At 36.7% G+C, this 13,963-nt stretch overlaps 1 protein-coding gene across 6 annotated transcripts in view; it reads left to right on the top strand.

The window, feature by feature from the left end:
* SGK3 (serum/glucocorticoid regulated kinase family member 3) overlaps window positions 1–13,963 on the top strand; it is a 120,497-nt gene that overhangs the window by 44,547 nt on the left and 61,987 nt on the right. Inside the window, exon 1 of one of the 6 annotated variants that reach the window (XM_019630319.1) lies at window positions 11,664–11,771. The exons of 4 other annotated variants lie outside the window; for them this stretch is intronic. The gene's annotated coding sequence lies outside the window, so the exon portion shown is untranslated. Of the gene's footprint in view, window positions 1–11,663; window positions 11,772–13,963 lie in introns of those variants that run through there. One more of the 6 variants, XM_019630317.1, reaches the window with a different exon arrangement.

The raw sequence follows: 13,963 nt of genomic DNA, 5'->3' as shown, positions 1-13,963 counted from the left end.
TAGCTGGCGACTCATGGCAGCCCAGCTCCAGGTTGAGCTGTTGTTCAGCATCTTAGCTGTAGAGGGCAGTGTCACCGGCCCTCATATGTGGGATCTGAACCGGGGCCCTCTGGCGTCCCAAGCCAGTTCTTAACCATTGCACCACTTGGCCGGCCCCTTATTTACCTGTTTTAAAAAAACAGATTTAGTTCCTTAGCATCACTCAAAGGTAATCCATGAGGTTTGTTTTGTTCTTTTTTAGTATCTTTGTCGACTCCTGGATTTAACATTCAGTGTGTTTCAGTTCACCATGGTCATTATGTGATGCTCAATTTCCCCATCTTTGGTTAACTCTTTGAGTTGGCCTCTGAAGCCTTTGACGTGACTCTAGTCACTGATATCATACCAGAAAGTAAGGAAGTTAAGATGTTCCAGGCTCATCTTATACATTTCCTGCCCCAGATCTGCAGTCAGCCAATTGTGCAAGGAGCCCTTGTTCATTTTAATGGGAAGTGTTTAGAGACCACTATCTAGATACTGGTGGTACTCATGTCACTGGGATGGTCATTGATTTTAGGTCTATTCTGTGCCGGAGTTAGGTAATACCTATACTTTCAAGGTAAAATATAAAATATATTCATAATGTTTCTTCCTTCTGAAATTCAGTACTAGAGGTTTTTTTTTTAAACTTAATCTCATATCTCCCACGTCAAAATTCTTGGTTCTTAAAGACACAAGATAATTACTCATTTTTTTAATCCTACAACACAAACAGGTCTCAGAATAATAATACTATTACCAACAATATGATTACTTTAACAGAGTTTAAGATTTTTTAACAATTCTTTTTGTCCTTAGGGTGTATCCCACAGAAGTATACTTTGTTTTGAAGTTACTTGAAATGATTCCTCTACTCAGTTAAGTCTACTAGTTGAAGTTTGAGAAGGAGCAATTTTTAATCTTTTCTGCTTGTACTTCCTGTTATATTTTCCTCCATATCTCTAAATAATATCTCTAAACTTATGCCTTTACTTCTTATTTTTGTCAGCTTTGTACATTATCTTTGCACATACAATTGCAATATATGAGAACTGAACTCAGTATTAACCTCCTTCCCTCACTGTAGTAGTCACTATTTTTAGCTACTCTATTGGTCAGTCTATAGTTTCTATACTTAATAACTTTATTTCTTGTTCTATAAACAATAGATGATAGTATTAAAAAGTTTTAAAAATTTTATTCACTTAATGTACTGTACATAGGCCTAGCAGAGTGTAGTATACATATTAGATAATCAATATTTGCTGAATTAAATTGAATTTTTATTATACTCTTTGCCAAATAAAAGGTTAGTCTTCAATTGATGGAAACATTAGCTAAATCAATAATTAGTAATTTATAAATCATGATATCAGGTGAAGAATTTAGAATTAGGAACAGTCAACTTTCTCTTCTTCCATGTTTCCTTCATTCTCTGTAAATGACTTTGGATGTTGCATCATCTTTTTCTGTTTCTGTTGTTCTATTATTAAAAGATACGTTATTGTGATATAAATGTGGTATGAATAGAGAAAAAGTACAAAGGAAGAGAGCCTGAGAGTGTTTTAATTTGGTAAAAGATGAACATACAATATAATCTTAGAAAGTAAATTCATGTGAATGAAGCTATTAGTGCTGAGCTCTGGGGCCCAAACTGGACAAATAACAAAAAAAACTTAACCTACTTATGACATAGTCTGTTGAATTATGAAAATATAGTAGAAAATTATTTCCCTCCTAAGCATTCAAAAGAATACATAAAAAATGTCCTTGTAATCTCTGTCTCCACTAAAGGAATCTGAATTAGGCAGCATTTTAAAGGAAATGTGGGTAATTAATCATGGAATAAAAGTTACTGACCATATCATATAAATCATTTTAGACAAATTTAAACCCAAAGCCCTATTCCAAATTCCAGTGTCAAATAAAATTACTCGGCACATCTTTGATAAGATGATTTTCTACGTACAAGATTAATAGAAAAGAACTGACTTTTGAGAGTTGAAAAACGGATTCAATTGGATGTCAAATTCAAAGATTTTATTTTCTCTCTAAGATGAACAACCTCTAATTGTTGTTTACCCAATTTTATTTTCTCTGGCCTACTGCTATGTGAGGCTTGAATGTCATTATATTATAGGTCACTAATTGTGTTTTATAGAGTTAGGTCTCTTCACTATAACATTAGTATTTATATAAACCAACATGCATTTAAGCAAAAGATACATAAGCAGTATTATATAAGAATTATATTGGAATTTGAGATATAGAAATTCACATTTAAAAAATTATATCATCAGACGTCTTCATAAAATTTTCAGGTTCCTTTATATTTCAGTAAGTGTATAGTCCCATTGCTATACTTAAACTTTTATTGTGTTCCTTTATTATAGTTTCCTCATTATTATATCTTTAATTGTTCGTTATGTTGTGTTCCTGCTTCAACTTTCTTAGTCAATATCATTTCTTCAGTATAATGAAATCAAGTTTTATTTCTAAAAGTTATCAGCCGTCTCAAAATTCCAGGCACAAAGTCTGAGAAAACAGTGAAAGTTTCACATGAACTTGCCCTAGAATATTAGAAAATGTTTTCTTGGCAACTCATTGACCTTTCAAAGCCATTTTATTATGCAGAATTAAACTGTTGTTACAGAGAGGTGACGAGTACCTGGTTTCTAATCTCAACCCCACCAGTTACCAGCTCAGTGACAGTGAGCCATGTTTCTTCACCTGTGACATGGAGATGATAATTGTACATAGCTCATCAGCTTATTGTGAAGATCAATATGTACATATAAAGTGCTTGGAGAGTGTGGCGCATAAGTGATATATAACTGTTAGCTATTATTATTATGACTTGTACCGATACGAACATTAGCAATTATTATCAAGGATATAAATAGTTCCAGTCATTTTATATTAGTGTTCAGAATATTTTATTACTGTTTCATCAGGAAATGGTAATATTACCTATATGTGACTTTCAAACGGTTTAGCTATGCTAGAGTGAAATATATTCCCAGAAAAACACATCTCCAATTTTATATTATAATAAAGCCAAGAGGATTCATATACAGAAATTCATTTTATATTAATCTTTTTGCTTCAATAAATGTTTAGGTGTCTGATCTGTATAAGGGTATTCTAAGGATCCTGGGAAAAAGAGGATGAATCACACATGGATCTCGCTAACAATTATTGGCTGAGGACATACAAATATAAATAAATAGCTCTAGGTATAAAGCAAGAGGTGCAGTGTTCATAAGAGCATATAGAAAAGAGCATTCCCCACTAAAAGAAAGAGAAAAAAATTTTGAAAGAGCATATGTTTGAATAATGCCTTGAAAGATGAGGAGGACTTACATATATAGAGAAAGAAGGCTCTGTGCTGCAGTAAAAGGAAAGGGTTCATTTTGTTTGGAGCATGGGGTACATGAAGGGAAAATAGGGTTATGTGATTTTCCGACTATAGAGGATCTAGGAGGCTAGGCTGATTCAAATCTTATCAGTCATCTGTGGGATGTTGTCAAGGTCATTTTTAAAAATTAAGGTGACATTTACGTAACTAAATGAACCATTTTAAAAGTGAACAAATTCAGTGGCATTTAGTACATTTACAGTGTTGTGCGACCACTAAACCTATCTAGTTTCAAAAATTTTCATCACCCCCAAATTAAACTCCATAGCCATTAAGTAGTTATTCTGCATTCCCTCATCCCCCCAGCTCCTGGCAACTACCAATCTGCTTTCTGTTTCTATTCCGAATATTTCATATAAGTGGATTCATTCAGGATGTGACCTCTCATGTCTGACTTCTTTCACTTAGCATAATGTTTTTGAGGTTGACTCACACTGTAGCATGTATCAGTACTTCATTCCTTTTCATGGCTGAAAAGCATACACTCGAATGTATATATATATATATATCACAGTTTGTTTAACCATTTACCCGTTGATGGACATTGGTTGTTTCCATCTTTTGGGCTATTGTGAGCAGTGCTGCTATTAACATTCATGTATAAGTATTTATTTTGGTACCTGTTTTCAGTTCTCTTGGGTGTATATCTTGATGTGGAATTGCTGGGTCATATGGTAATTCTATGTTTAACTTTTTGAGGAACCACCAAATTTTTCCACAGCAGCTGCACCATTTAATTCCTACCAACAATGTACAAAGGCTTCAATTTCTCTACATCCTCACACTTGATTTCTACTTTTCTGATTATTGCCATCCTAATGCAATCATGTAAAATTCAAGTAAAGACAGTTTTACTTCCTCCTTTCTACCCTGGTTTCTTTTCTTTCCTTTTCTTGCCTAATTTCCCTGGCTAGAACCCCTTGTACAGTGTTGACTAGAAATAATGAGACATCCTTGTCTTATTCTAAGCTTAGGGGGAAAACTTTCAGTCTTTCAAAATTAAGTATGAAATTAGCTGTAGGATTTTGGTAGATGCCCTTTATCAGGTTGAGGAAGTTCCCTTCTACTTCCAGTTTGCTGAGAATTTTTATCAAGAATGGAAATTGGATTTCATCAAGTGCTGTTTATGTATCTATTGAGATAATCATATGGTTTGTCTACTTGAATTTGTTAATACATGAATTATATTGATTAATTTTTAATGTTAAACAATCCTTGCATTCCTTGGATAAACCACACTTGGTCTTTGTGTAGTATCCTTTTTATATATTTTTGGGTGCAGCTTACTAAAATTTTGTTTATAATTTTTGCCATCTATGTTAATGCGGGATATTGGTTTGGAATTTCTTCTCTTGTAATATCTTTGTTTTGATTGTTAGGGTAATGCTGGCCTCATGGAATGAGTTGGGAAGTATTTCCTCCTCCAATTTTTGGAAAATTTGTGTAGATTTGGTATCTTTTCTGCTTATTTCTCCTGTGGTATATTTTTTCCTTAAATGTTTGGTAGGATTTACCAGTAACACCATGTAATACTGTAATTTTCTTTGGAAGAAAGTTTTTAAGTACAAACTCATTTTCTTTAATGAATATAGGGCTATTTGATTTATCTCTTTCTTCTTGAGTGAGCTTTGGTAGTTTGTGTCTTTCAAATTTGTACATTTCATCTAAGTTGTTGATTTTATTGGCATATGATTGTTCACATTATATGAAGATTTTTATTATTATACTTTTAATATCTGTAGGATTTGAAGTAACATCACATTACTCATTCCTGATATTGGTAATTCGTGCCTTCTTTCTTTTTGTGCTAATTCATTTGGTTTGTCAATTTTATTGGTTGTTTTTCTGAAAATCAACTTTTGGTTTCATTGATTTTTCTCTTTTCTCTTTCATTGATTTGTGCTCTCATCTTTATTACTTCCTTTCTTTGGATTATTTTGATTCAATTTGCTTTTTTCTTTTTTGTGTTTTGTAAGGTGGAAGCTCATGTCATTGATTTGAGACCTTTTTTCTGTTTTAATATGGTTATACCTCCTAAGTACTGTTTTAGTGCCATTCATAAGTTTTGATATGTTGTGTTTTCCTTTTATTTTATGCAAAATATTTTCTAATTTTTCTTTTGATTTCTTTGACTCATGGATTAATTAGAATTGTATATTTTGATTCCACATACTTAGAGATTTTCCAGATATATTGTTGTTATTGATTTCTAATTTAATTTCACTGTAGTTAGGAAACATTGGGTGACTTGAATCCTTATAAATTTATTGAAACTTGTTTCATGGCACAGTAGATTGTCTATCTTGGTAAATGTCTGGCATGCATATGAAAAAAAAAAGTATATTCTTCTGTCCTGGAGTGATCTGTAAATGTCAGTTAGGTTTAGTTTGTTAGTAGTTTTGTTTAGGTCTTCTATATCTGCTATGGTCTTAATGTTTGTGTAACCTCCCCACACCCCAAATGCATATATTGAAATCCTAACCTTCAAAGGTGATGATGGTATTAGTAGGTGGAGCCTTTGGGAGGTGATTATGTCATGAGGGTGAGGCCCTCATGAGTGGGATTAGTGCTCTTCTTAAAGAGATACCACAGAGCTCTCTAGTCCCTTCCACTATGTGAGGACACAGAGAGGAGATGCTGGGTATGAACCAGCAAGAGGGCCCTCACTCAACCTTGAGCTGACACCTTGATCTCAGATTTCCAGTCACCAGAACCGTGAGAATTAAATTTCTGTTGTGTATAAGCTACCGAGTCTGTCGTATTTTGTTCTAGCAGACTGAATTGACTAAGACAGTATCCTTGCTGATTTTCTCTTTAATTGCGCTATTATTAAGAGAGGATTTTTGAAACCTCTGACTTTAATTGTGGATGTATCTTATTTTTCCTTGAAATTATTTCAGTTTTTGCTCATGTATTTTGAAGTTCTGTTATTAGGTGTATAAATGTTTTTTATGTCCTCAAGATGAATTGGCTTCTTCATAATTATGAAATGAACTTCACTTTCCCTGGTAATATTATTTGCTCTGAAATCTACTTTATATAATATTAATATGGGCACTCCAGCTTTCTTTTGACTAGTGTTAACATGGTGTATCTTTCTTCATCCTTTTAACCTCTTTGTGTCTTCATATTTGAAGTGTAGTTTTTTTGGTTTTGGGGGTCTTTTTTTGTTTTTTGTAAGCAACATATAGTTGGGTGTTTCATTTATCCATTATGACAAATTTTAATTGGGGTGTTTTGACCATTATATTTAATGTTATTATTGATATATTTATGTCTGTCATCTTGTTATTTGTTTTCTATTTGTCTTATCCTTTGTGTCCTTTTTCCTCTTTTTCTGCCTTATTTTGGACTGAGTTTTATGATTCTATTTTTTTCCCTTTGTTGGCTTATTAGTTATAACTCCTTTCTTCCTTATGTTAATGGTTGTTTTAGGGTTTAAGTATACATCTTTAATTTAGTCTTCTATCTAAAACAATCTGTCATCAATTGAATTATACCATATCACTTACAGTATGTTTACACTTAATTATGGAATACACCTTATGATAGTATATGTCTGTATCTTTCATACCAGCCTTTATGCTTTTGTTGTCATACATTTTACGGATATATAAAACCCTCAATAAATTATTACTATTTTTGTTCAAACAGTTGCTATCTTTTAAAGAGATTTTAAATTATAAAAAAATCAACAACATATATTTATCTCTGTTGTTACTACTTCCTGTGTTCTTTATTCCTAGTGTATATCAATAGTTCCAGAAATCTGGAATCATTTTTCTTCTGTCTGATGGACTTCCTTTAATATTTCTTGTAGTGTGAGTCCGCTGGTTATAAATTCTTTCAGCTTTTGTACATCTAAAAAAAACACTTTATATTGCCTTCAGTTTTGAAAGATATTTTTGCTGGGTATAGAATTCTGGGTTTACAGTTTTTTGTTCAGTACTTCAAAAATATTGCTGCTCTGCCTTTTTCTTGCACTATTTTTGACAAGAAATCTGCTGTCAACTTTACTTCTGTTCCTCCATACATAGCATGTCATTTTTCTCCTGGCCGCTATTACTGTTTGCTTTATCACTGTTTTTTAGGAATTTCATTATGAAATGTCTTGGTGGAGTTTTCTTTGTGTTCTTAGTGGTTGGGCTCTTTGAGCTTGTCAGATCTGTGGGTTTATAATTTTCATCATATTTTAAAAGACAAATCATATTTCTTTAAATGTCTTTTTAGATCTCCTTTCCCAATCCCACTTTTATCCTTTCCTTCAGAGACTCCAATTATAAGTACATTAGGCTGCTTGAAAATGTCCCATAGCTCTTTTCTTCTTAATTCCTTTTTCTCTCTATAGATCACTTTCAAAGTTTCTATTGTGTTTTCAAGTTTGCTAATCTTTTTTTCTGCTATGTCTACTCTTCTGTTAATCCCATCCAGTGTATTTTTCACCTTAGAGATTGTTGTTTCCTTCTTTAGAAGATGGATTTAGAAAAATTTTATACTTTCCTTGTCTCTACTTAATTTTTTAGTATATTGCCATTATAATAACTGTTTTAACGTCCTTGTTGCTAATTCTACATCTATGTTAGTTGTAGGTTAGTTTCAGTAACTGATTTTTCTCCTCATTAAGGGTAATATTTTTCTGCTTCTTTGCATGCCTTGTAATATTTGATTGAATGGCAGATGTGAATTTTATCTTGTTGGGTGCTGAATATTTTTGCATTCCTATAAATATGCTTGATTTTTAATTTGAGATGCAGTTAAATTACTTTAAAATGGTGTGATTGTTTTGGAACTTACTTGTATCTTTTTTTTTGGCAGCATCCAAGTAGCGTTTAGTCTAGGGCTAATTATACTCCAGTACTAAGGCAAGATCCTTCTACATACTCTACCTCATTGAATTGGGAAGTTTTCTAGTTGGTCTGGTGTGAACAGCCTATTCCTGACCCTCTGTAAGTGCCTAATACTGTTCCTTTTAATACTACCAGATGGTTTGTTCTTTCCTTGACCTTGGGTAGTTTCCTCACATGTATGCATTGATCAGCATTATTGAATTCTTGAGGAGGACCCTCTGCAGATCTCTGGGATTCTCTGTCTTGTTATCATGTCTCCTCTGTCTCATGAAGTCTAGCCATCTTGTTCTCGGACTCACAGCTCAATCTCCTCGACTCAGGGAATCTGCTGGGCTGGGCTGCAATTCCCCCTTCCTGTGCCATGGTCTATAAGTTCTCTGAATGTAATAAGCTGGGGTACACCTTGTTCATTTTCCATTTCTGAGAGAGCAATCTCCTTCATTGCCTGATATCCAGGATCTTGAAAATTGTTGTTTTATATATTTTGTCTGGTTCCTTTTTGTTATTGTCATTGTTTTAGGTGGGAAGGTAAATATGGTCCTTGTTACTCCATCTTGGGTGGGCTCAGAAGTTCCTCCCATGGCTCTACTCTTAAAAGTCACCACACACACACACACACACACACACACACACACACACACACACGTCACCTCATTTTGAAGAGAGGAAGAGAAAAGTTTCAAGAGTCTATAACCAATAGCCTCTGGTGTAACCACTCTGTAAAATGAAGTGTGACTTGTTTAGTCTGCCTATTTAATACTTCTTAAATCTCCAGAATAGTATAAAGGTTTGCTGTGAGTAGTGATTTATAGATTATTTGGGCCAGACTTCAGAGCTCTGGGGCCTCCCTTAAACATGCCAGTGACATTTTCAAAACACAAGGGGCCATTGATAGATTGCAAATCAGTTTTCACTCTTACTTGGTAGTCATTCTGCAAACTTCATTCTGCTTCAACTTTTGTCATCTGGGCAAAGTTGCAGTTAAGGAAAATTTACTCTCTAAAGATTTTAATAGTATGTAGGGCCCCCTAACATAGGCAATTTACTGTGGTTCAAGGGTTTATTTCTGGAACACTAAAAACCTTTCTAGTTGAACTCCAAGAAGTGCTGTGTGATTCTTGTTTATCTTATTGAGAATTTATTTGAAATTAGAAGGGGAAACTTTTACAATCTTATTTGCATGAAAAAGAAAAGACCAGTATTTTAATTATAGTGGAAGAGAGAGAGTTTAAGGAAAGCTGAAAATAATCATAGATTAATAAATATATTTTTAAATACTTACGATGGGTAGATCACTTGTTTAGGCAATGGGTGACAAAGAATGGGTAGACTACTTTTTATTTTTATGTACTTCCTTGAATGTCAAGGTTTAGTCTTCAAAAGAAGTCTTATTTAATACTAATTTATTTTCCCCTCTTTTGAATCAGTCACATGTAACTGTCCATCAAAGCTTTAGTTAGTATGAAGTAACTGGTGTTACTTCAGTGTCACATAATTTCAGACAAAAACAGAGAATCTTGCTGTTATAGGTAGCTTAATTATAGATGAATATATAATTTCTGTTAGGCTTTTTGAGATCTTGAACATGGCTTTTTCTTCTTCAATTGTCTGGGGCCTGAGATACCCAGTAAGTAGCTTATAATTTAGTTTGAGAGATAAATATTATAAATAACAGAGAAAACAAAACAAAGTCACCTGTTAAGTGCCAAGTTGAATGGTACAGATCCTAAGTATGACAGCATTTTATTGCATAGAGAGGTCCCTGAGTTTAGCTGTTGTAGTCTGGACAGGTAGCTAAGACTGAGAAGAGGTATTCTGAGCTGGGAAGCAGTAGGTGTAAATGCTCAGTGGCAGGAATGTTGGCTGTATGTTGTGGATACTGTAAAGTGAGGAGACAGTCTGTCAGACAGGTGTGTACACCGAGAGTAGTTTTGAGATTAGGTGGAGAAAATCGGTGAGGGTCAGATCCAAGATCTTGAGTTTTTTTAATTTGTGCTTTATACTGAGATGGCAGGGAAAATGAGAATGGTCATTGAAGAGATTCTGTAACGGAGACAGCCAAGGACCTGGTGACTAAATGTGATGATTGAGAAGGAAGAAGAGCCAAAAGTTTTGAGCTAGGACAAAAGTGTTGTTGTCGTTATTCTTACAAATAGGAAAGGCAGAAAGGAGAGCTTGAATGAAGTGATGCCAGAGATCCCTCATGCCTTTTCCAAAAATTCCCAATTTCTCTATGGTTCCCAACTGGACAGTGCTTTCCCTGTAGTCCTCCTCCTCTAATGGTTGAGCCTGGCAGGATGAAATGGAGTGTGAAAGGGCATTTAGAGATCATGAGGTCACCTGGCCTAATCTCTTCATTCTACAGATAAGGATATTGAGGGCTTCAGATATTGTGACTTCCCTTAAGGTCACACAGCTAGGCTGGCATCTTGGCACTACTTTCTGAAATTCTTGTAGCAAAGGTTACACGTATGAATCCTGCTTGTTGGCAAAGTGACCCTTGTGTTTCCCCACTATAATTCAGTTAGTTATTGACTTGATTCCTCAAATCGTTTTTCACCTTCAAGAACATTCACAAACAAGAATGTAATGTATTTACATTAGTGGTTAAAATAATTCCTTTCCAGGGGTCCGATTCTTTTCCTTTATTCATACATGCAGTCACAAACCTTGTAGTAGTACACTGTGGGGATGAATGCCAAACTCCGTCTAAGTGTAATGGGTTTGCTCTCTGGAAAAGTGCCTGAGCTGTTGAGGGGTGAGGAAATGATTAACATTAATTTAAGCCTGGAGTGATGATTCTCACAGGGAGTCCTTTCCACAGTTTTTAAAATGAAGAGCGAGGTTGTGTGGTAGAGGTCAGTAAAGGAATTGCTTCCCTTCTTTGCCCCCCTTAATCCCATTCCCTATGACTTCTCATGCATGGAACCCTGAATTCGATTGTGACTCCTACCCTTCCCCAGAAGAATGAGCTTAGCCAATGTCCTGAGTAAATGAACTCTGTTTTGTTTTAAGATGTCTCACCTAAGTCCTACACCTTAGCTAGAACCTGGGCAGAGTGCCTTCTCTTTTACTTACAAAACTTCTTTCCTCATCTTACCCCATGGCTCTCTCCTTTCTCCGGTGCCCTGGGCCCGCGTCCTGCCCTTACCCCCTCGAGGTCAAGCTCCCCTAGGCCCTCCCCACTTTATTTACCGCCTTCAGTTTGGCGCGCTGCCAGGAGATCCTCCAGGGTCCACTGCCCCCTAGAGCGCCGGGGCGGAGCTGAGCAAAAGCCCCGCCCCTAGTTTTGGGCGGGGCCGGCGGCCGAGACGGAGCTGTTGATTGGTGGGGGCCGGGCCTGCCGCCTGGGGGCGTGGCCCGAGGCCCTGGCGTGGAGCGCGGCGGACGCCGCTGGGGGCAGGAGGCGGGGCGCGGAGCCGGGTGGAGTGTGGCGCAGCTGTGGAGGCACTTCCCGCTAGCCACGCGCCGGGCGCGGGTTCCCGAAGGTAAGCGTGCGGAGAGGTCCTGGCGACGCGCGGGCCGGTTGGCAGGACTCTGCGGGCACGCCCGATGCAGATGTGGCTTGGAGGGACCGGCGTCAGTGCCACTTACGCGCCGAGTAGGAGCGCGGGTCCCGGGCAGGCAGACGGCTCCTGGCGCGAACCCCCTGTGGGAGGGAGACACCGGGTCGGGCTCTAGCTTTGCCGCACTTGTTCGCGGCATTAGCTGCCGAACAGAAAACATTTCCGTTGCTTCACACACCCTCTCCCCAAATGTGGGGAGACCTCAGGTGCTGTAGAGATTTTATATTCTTGAAAAGAAACTTCTATTGTAGTTTGAGGTTCAGGACTGTAGGAGAAAAGTCGATAGTGAACTTGTTGCGCGGCTTTATTTTGACTTCGTGTTACTCATTTTGCAGGAAGAATGAGACCAGTAATGGGACTATTTAAACAGGGACAGCAGGGTTTACATAGGCAGTGTATCGTGTAATTAAGCGCGCAGGCTTTGAAGCTAGACTGCCCGGGTTTGAATCTACGTACTTAATTGTGAAAACTTGGGCAGTTTGCTGGCTGACTATGCCTTTGTTCCAGCATTTAAAAAAAAAAGACCTAATCGGCTTTATTAAAAGATTAGTGAATCGGGCAGCATCCCATCTAGCAATTAGAAGGGCACTGCCAGGGGTTGTACAAAATGTTTCTGCATTTTTAAAATGGGGATAATAGTAGTTCCACCCTTATAGGATTGTTACGAAGATTAAATGAGTTAATACTTAGTGCCTGGCACATAGAACAGCAACTTTGGCTGTTTTCTTTATTATGCATTCAGATGGGCATTAATCTTCAAAGTTGTCACCACCAGTTTCTTCAGAAATGTTGCTAGAAATTGCTGGGGGATTCATTTGGAACAGTTTTCAAAGACTGAGTCCCACAAGAAAAGGCCTCATGACTTTTGTCTCCTACTGAAGACTTGATCATCCACCTGGTTCCAAATCAAATCCAGTGATACAGAAATCTCAGAGCTTTGTGGGTTATTCTAAAAGAGGGATGGAAAAAAGCAGCACTTTTACAGTGAGTGTAGCCTCATTTTAAACACCAAGCTGTGGTAGGTTGGTTTAAAAGAAGTTCATGTTACTTTATACAGAACTTATAAGTTGTACTATTTTGGAGGGTGCTGATTTGTACTATTATTGCAAAATGAGGTAAACCAAAGCACCCAAGTACATAAATAAACATCGTAGAAACCATAACTTGCCACATAGAATCTCAGAATTGAAAGGAATATGAAAAATCGGACCAGCTGCCCTTTACAGATAAGGATGAGGCCCAAAGACCCAGAACCAATAAATGGCAGAGTTTAGACTAGAATTCAGCTCTGCTGACAACAAATTATAAAATCAAAGGATGATGTTACTTCTGGTTTTGATAACAGTACTATTTTTATTTTTGACAGTTTTATGGTGCTATGAATGTTCCCCCCCCTCCCCAGCAACATCCTGCTTAGTAGCTTAATTGCATGATTCATAATCATTCTTGAGCATCTTTGATTTAAATCACAAGTCTCAAAGTTGCTACCCCAATGATTGCTTTGAGAACAAGATTGTCTTCTTAAGCTTTGTACAAACATGTTCTAATAGTGCTTTGGTTTTGTTGTTTTAATATGCAGCCCTTTTGTCCCATGCAGGGAATGTAAACAGCCCGTATAAGCAAATTGACCTAGTAGGCAGTTTGTTATCACTGTTATTGGTGAGGTTTTCTTGATTGGGTAGGATAGAGTCAGGAAGTGGAACACTGAATGCTAGCCCAAGGAAATAGGACTGGGTCACGGAAGAGATGTGTTGCAATTGCTGCCAACTTCAAAAGGATCATGGAATGAAATTATTTGGAGATACTAACAAATTATTTTGTCAGTTGCTGACTCTTCCTGGCCCCTTACGTTGTTCACTCCCTCACCTCTAGGTATTTGTTCAGATGTTAACTATCTCAGTCAGACTCTCCTATTTAAAATTCCACGCAATCCGACTCTTCCTATAATATATATTTATCAATTTAGTTGTTTATTATCTATTGTCTGCCACTAGAGGGTGAATTCCATGAGGGCAGGGGTGCTTGCCAGTTGGGTTCACTACATTATCCTAAGTGCCTGGAAACAATGCCTGCCATCAGAAAATGACAGATGCAGACATTTCCAGTTAGGGCTA

The sequence above is a fragment of the Hipposideros armiger genome, unplaced genomic scaffold (genome assembly GCF_001890085.2).
Source record: "Hipposideros armiger isolate ML-2016 unplaced genomic scaffold, ASM189008v1 scaffold_900, whole genome shotgun sequence".
Classification (NCBI taxonomy): Eukaryota; Metazoa; Chordata; class Mammalia; order Chiroptera; family Hipposideridae; genus Hipposideros; species Hipposideros armiger.
Note: the sequence above shows the minus strand (reverse complement) of the source record. Positions and strands in the feature narration are given on the sequence as shown.